This window comes from Pleurodeles waltl, chromosome 1_2, assembly GCF_031143425.1.
Source record: "Pleurodeles waltl isolate 20211129_DDA chromosome 1_2, aPleWal1.hap1.20221129, whole genome shotgun sequence".
NCBI lineage: Eukaryota > Metazoa > Chordata > Amphibia > Caudata > Salamandridae > Pleurodeles > Pleurodeles waltl.
Window position 1 is genome coordinate 735,298,647 of NC_090437.1, and position 7,176 is coordinate 735,305,822.

The following is a 7,176-nucleotide window of genomic DNA, read 5'->3' on the forward strand; positions in this document are numbered from 1 at the left end:
GTACTTACCAAACATGTACACATGTCTGACATTTGTGTAGTTCACACACAAGTCGCCATGAAGTCATAACCAACAATTGATGACATATGAGGGGTATCATATCCGACATAGCACTCATCAGCCATCCTCAATCATCCCTGAGTTTTGTTTGTCGTGTGAAATGTAATGTCCCCAAAGTCAAACAACTACCCACATTACATGAGTCAACACATATTACAAACACATATCATGACTGTTGTAGATCACTGATTGCCATCAGATGTAGATACCCATTTGGAACACATTCATACATTAGCATTACGTCCAATGTATTGCATGCCATTCCTTCAGAAACACACATACTGTTGTTACAGATCATTCACACCCAAAACACACAGTTGCATGCTCTACCACATGTGGCAAACCACTATAGCACAGACTGCAGGCCATACCATCCTATCTTCATGTTGACACAGGGTGCATACATGGTAAATATTTGAAAATCACGCAATCACATTTTGAGTCAAAAATGTTGATGCAAGTGAGTCGAAAAATCATGCAAACGCTAACTAACCATACATGGGCCCTTAGCGTGAATTCCACTGGTGCATCACATGCATGCGGATATCCATTGAAATTGGAGTGTGCAGGTAATGTGTGGTATTTTGCTGCACATGTAGGTTATGCGTTGAAAATATTCACGCAAACATCGTATACATCAAAAGAAAATACACAGATGATGGAAAACGGGCCGCAAAGGAGACAGGAAGTGATGTAATAGGAAATCCTGTTTACAGCCATGGTACAGTGGGTGTACTTTCACTTTCACTTTACAGTTTGTGCTTTCTCTTGGCTGTGTGGCTATGTCTCGGTGTTGCTGGTGTCTCGATTGCGTCTTTTGTGTATTCTGTTTGTTTATTGTACCTGTGTATGTGCTTTTGTTTAGTTTAGTGTGCTTCAGATTGTATTTGTACTCTCCGGTGTCTGTCTGGGGGTTAGATTACTTGGGTTAGTTGGGGTTCTTAGGATTGGGCTGTGAGTTTCCTTTTTTAGGAGGAGCTTGGGGGCTTTGTGTGGCTTTGAGTGGCTGGTGTGCCAATTCCTTCCCTTAATGCTGAAGATGGGTGGTCGTGTGATACATGGGTGTCACACAGAGGCGATGCGGCTGTGGTGGGGCAAGGTGCTCTACCACCTCAAAAGAGTCTACCATACAAGCAGGAATCAGCACCAGCTGAAGCATCGTTGGGCTGACCTAGTGGGCAGAGAGCAGGATCTGCTGGACCTCCTGGGTGTGGTGATCGGTGGCCCTGTTAGTAAGTATCACATTGACAAATGCGTACAGTAGAATGCTCCTGAGTGACAGTAGCAGATGTCTTGACGTGCTGCCTGCAATGTTTGTGGCCATGTTGAATGCAAGCAGAACAAAGTGTTAGTGGCCCAGTACTGAGATGAAGTCCACATGTCTATACATGTTAACAATGCAGTCCTGAGGTTTGTTGAGTCATGTATGACTATCACTAAGGGCCACATGTACCAAGCTATTTTTAATTGTCACAAACGGTCGAGTTTTCAGAATTTGTGTGTTAACGTCAAGATTTTTTTTTTTATTCCAATGCACATACCCAATTTTGCCATTCTGTAATCACACTGCCGAATCACAAAACAGGGTTTGCTAGTGGCATTTAGGAAGGGGTTTTCCCTTCCTATTTGTGTGTCGCAGTCCGCTGATTGATTGTTTGGTGACCACGAATGCTGTCACAAAACAATTGCAATTACCACCAGTTTCAAGTTGGTGCTAACCCATTTGCAAAAGGGAAGGTGTCCCCATGGGATCCCTTCCTCTTTGTGAATGCACGCCAAATTGTTTCAGAGCAGGCAGTGGTCCAGTGAACCCCTGTCTGCTTTAAAAAAAATATTAAATTCATAATATTTGTTTTTGACATGCTTTCTGTTTACCCTTAATAAAATAAGGCTGCATTTAAAAAAAGAAAATACATCTTTATTTGAAAGCAGTCACAGACATGGTGGTCTGCAGAGCCCAGCAAAATGAGATATACCTCAGTAAAATTCATGAGGTAGATCATTTGCTACCCCATTTGTGATTTGCAAACAGTGTCATTGACAGTATTGTACATCATATTATCCTACTCGCAAATTGTGAATTGTTAAGTCTCGCAATGTGTGACTCTCAAAACCTGATCTTCGTACATGTGGCCCTTAGTCACACATTTCAGGTGCAATGGCAACACCTGTGCCCATGCATTCTGTCAATGATGATCAGGTAGGACACTGTCAGCATACCACATTTCACTCTATCAGGACAGCAAAGTGGGCAATCCATGTTTAGTGCTACATTGTTATCATTACACACACATGATCCCTGCCATTATGTTGGCAAAGGGGATATACACAGCTTAGGGTACTGCCAATGGGGCATTTGTTACTTACATGCACCCATGCCACATCTCTCATAGACCACTAAATGCATGAAAAGTGTCCATCACACAGTAACTCATTGTCCCTTGATGCACAAGCCACAGTACCTGAGTCACTTGTATTGCAGTGCACCAGGGAAGTGCCATTGAATTTGTCACAAAAATACAAATTGTGCCATGGAGAACCATCTGAAATGGATTAGCCACAAATGGTTGTAGTCTGGTTTAGCACCACATGATTGTTAGGCCCAGTGCATGTGTGCAGATGTGTGATTATCACTCACTGGAGTCAATGTAAGTTTGCAGTGATATGTCTGTTGTACTGTCTACATGAAGGATCACCAGCTCACTCATGTAAAATGTTACACACTGTGATATGTTGTGCACACGTTTGTACAGTGATTTGACATTGAGCATATATTTCCTTTCCATATCTTACAGGTGAACCTGCCCCCTGTACCGTCTTGGAAGTGGCTCGATTTCAGGACCCAGATGTATCCAGTAAGTGTGATAATGTCTGTCCTGTGTAGTGATTGCAGCTTTTGTGTGAGTTACTCTTGTGTGTTGCACTCATTGCAAGAGATGATGAGCTGGCACGTGATCTGATATATTACTTGGCTGGATGTTGACATAGTTGTCCGTGCAAGGGTTAGACGTTCACAGGCAGAGATTCATATCTTGGGAGCCTTGTGCTGCGCAATAGGCAGCAGCGTGTGAACAAGGTGATTACTAGCCACATGTAGGCCCACATGTAACTTGGAAGTGCTCCAGTGTCAGTATATTGGCACTGGGGCATATCCTCATTCTCACAACACAGTGATGCTTCAGTTTTCCCCACAAAATTGTGTATCCCTGTATTGTAATGTACATGTAAGACTGTATGGGTAACTGTCCCTCAGCATCTAGCCCCATAAGGTGTACTCTATTTATGTGACAGTTATGTGGTATGCCATCGGCGTGCATGCTGGTCAAGGCCAGACGTGTGCTGGCATTAATGTGGGTGTTTTGGGAATTGTGTTGGCAGATCAGGTGTCAATGGTTGTCCAAAACTAGACACATGAACGTAGATGTGAATGACCTGTGGATACCTTTTTCCTAGGTTGCAGCCCTCCTCACATGTGTTTCACTTACAAAATCCATGTACAAGTGGACATGCCTTTGTGGTTGTCCTCAACAGTTGTGATGATGTATTGCATGCCCATGCCCCCTGAGGCACAGGGGTACGGGAACAATATATATGTAGGTAGATGTGATGATCACAGTACAGATGACAGTCATCTCATTAAAGCATGCATGTGTCCCAAACAACACTGACCGCTTATGATTAGCAACTGCATACCATCCTGCATATTACATCTGCAAGTCACTGGTCTTGTGTGCTTTGAAGTTGACTCAGATGATAAAGATTAGTCGGCCTGGCCCATGTGAAGTAGTTGCTGCATTTGCATTGTGACACATTGCACTACATCAATGCACAGATCACTTTATTTGGTCCAACTCTTGTTGTGCTTTGCTGTGGTGTAAAAGATAAGATTGGTCTGCAGCATTTCCATTGTATTCAACAGGGACATTGTGTTATCTGGACTGTGATTTGGACTACATGTGCAAGTCGAGGCAGAGTGTTATATCTTCATCTGTACATGTGTCACACAATGATGACACTGATGGTTGCCTGTCTAATTTTTACAGCTGCTAACATGGATGTAGCGGAAATCAGGGCTTTCCAGAAGCGGCCAATGCGATACCGACACATCTTGGATGTGGAGTCTGGGTACCGAAAGATGGCACGACGCTATCAAAGAGAGTGAGCAACAGGGGAATGGTGGACTTTCAGCCAAGGGGACCGGCATTGGCCATAAAGGTTGTAGCCACCACCACAACTACACACAGTACCACAGCCACCTCCGTCACATCTGTCCCACCTGCTACACCGTCAACCTCTGCACCACAGACCACCACACCTGCTGCACCATCAACCTCTGCAACACAGACCACCACACCTGCTGCATTGGACATGACCGCAATTGCTGAGCTCCAGAGGGACATGAAGAAGGTGTTAAAAAAGCTTGACACCATTCAGAAGGATATGGACAAAAACACACACAGATTGAAGGCAATTAAAAAGACACTGAGGAGGGCCAACCTGTGAACTCTTGCCTCCCCTCACCCATAATTCAGTGCTTTCCTTCCTCATTCCTCATACTGTTTTGTAGTGGGTTTAAGGGGTTTAGAGATAGGTTAGTGTATGGTAGTTGTTTAGATGGGATAAGTAGGTTTGGGGTGGTTTTTCATACTATTACATGTTAGTTTGTGCGGGGGTTAATGTTGGGGCTTTTGTGTATTTAAAGAAAAATACAAAAAATATATATATGTTTAGTATTAGGTAGTATTTGTTCAGAATGGTATATGCTGGCCTGCATGTGTCTCATCATATAAGAGGGGTGGGGGGCAAATGGTTAGAATGTGTTGTTAAATGTGGTAAGTAAGCTTAGCATAGGGTAGTTAGGGCCAGTTGTGGGGCATGTATAGTTAGGATAGATTAGGTTAGTATAGGTGTGTTACATAGTTTTAACTTCTGTTCCGTACATAGTTATTAAAATGTAGGTACTTCCTTACTGCATGTGTCATATGCTTGGGGCTCAGGGTCTTTGCTTGAGTGTATAGTGCCAATTGTCTGTTGGCATGTGAATTCTGTCCTGCATCCACATCCTTCTCTTGAAATGTTCATTCCCACTTCCAACTGGGCTGTCACATTGGCAGCTACAACAAATCTAAATGTCAATGCATCTGCCATCCATTGTACCCACCACTCAACGTGACTATGTATAGGACAGGTAGGTGTGTTTTTTAAGCTGTAATTGTTTTGATCCTGTGTCATGATGTTGGGCACTGTGGGACGTCTGCCTGCAGCATGAAGTACATGTGAACACTGATAAACTGAGTAGTGCCAATTTCAGATTACGTCAAGTATACAAATTTCACACAAATGTGTTTCACTTGTACTCCCAGCTGACGTTATTGGCTGAGCACTCTTACACAGCCATTCCTGCTGTATGTTGTGGGAGAGGCATGTATGTTTTAAAGCAAATGTCACATACACAGTGACTTGCTTGTAGGGAATGTGGCCAGCATTGATGTTCATCTGTAGATACATGGTGCATAGATATCTGCCCACATTATTTCTGCACTCTGGTATTGACACTCTGTGACCATAGACATGTTACACGCATCACAAATCTCCAGCAAAGCAGATGTGTCACATTACACAGAGACAAAATGAGTGGGTAGGTGCTGTTTATTTTAAAGTGCTGTACTGCAATATTTACATAGTCCAGGTCTGTGACCCCATCAGTGTAAAGCATTCCATTGTGACTCAACACAAGTGCAAGGTTGAGGGACATGTCAGTAGACATGCTGAGGTGAAGTGTTGTTCCGTGCAGAGGAACATTAATTGCCAATTGAGGAGTGAGATACAATTGCAGTCCATAGTGGAAAGGTTAACAGTTTGTCGGTGAAGAGTGCATGTCACCAACTCTAGCAACACTGGCATGTTTTCAAACACAGGACAAAGGAAAAACAGTGCACATTTGGCATGGGCTGGTGCTACCGGGTACTCCTTCGGGTGAAGATGATCTGTTCGACATCTTCCCCCTCTTATGTGTGTGTCTTCCCCTCTGCCCTTGATGGTGATGGTGGTGGGTTTGAGTGGGACACACACACTTCAGTGGTTGGAGAAGTGGACACCTAATTCCCAGCAGCTGCCATCTGTGGAACTACTTATGGTATCGCTGCAGCTAGGAGGAGCAGCTGATTATTAAGTATGACAGCAACATCCCTGTGGTAGGCAGCCATGTCTGCCCTGAGGGAGGACAGAGTCCTGCTTGTTGTCATGAATGCAGCAGCAAGATCGGGAGGGCAGGTGTTGTGGCAGCTTTTTCACAGCAGTGGTTAGGTCCCTCACACACTGTTGGACTCCATGCAGTAGGGACTGTGTGACTTGTTTGGCTGCTGTCTGTTTTTGCGGACGTAATCATGCACATGCGCTTCCCCTCAATGCTGGCTGCCATAGTTTGCATCCCCACCGCACCTCCTTGGCTAGCTCCCACTGTACTCCAACTACTGTCCTTTTAACCGTGGTCCCTGTGTCATCAGAGTCCTCATCTGTGTTTGAGCTGGCAGGTCTACTATTGGGGTAGTGGGTGGGTCCTCTGGGATGGCTGCTGCATGAATGCTCCTCCTTGCAACTGGAGGTGGTGTCTGGAGGGTTTCCAGGACATCTTGAAGGGTTTCCTGGTTGATGGTTGTCAGCTGGTCATCCAGGTCATCAGGGTAGTCCAGGACAGGCAGATCCACAGGAGACCCATTGTCCTCTGCAATGAGATTTTGTACAAGTAGTGTGTCTGTGTTGTGCCAGTTGTAATGTGTCGTCACTGACCTCCTGTTGGTGGTACATTATCATCTTGGTTCCCATGCATTGTTCCTGTCATTATTGTTTGCAGTCTCTCAGCCCTATGCCCCACCTGCACGTCACAAGTGGGCAGTTTGGGCAATTGTGTGTCTCACATCTTCTAGGTGTGGGTTCTGTCCAAATTGTGGCTTGCCACCTTCTTGGCCTCATCAACCCTCCGTCTGCTTCCATTTGTATGGTGGGGCCTTGCAATTATTATTGGTGTACTGATGGCACAGCACCACACATGGCAATATGGCCCTGTCCCAGTCTATCATTTTACACATACAACGATGCGGTGCTGAGAACTAGCAC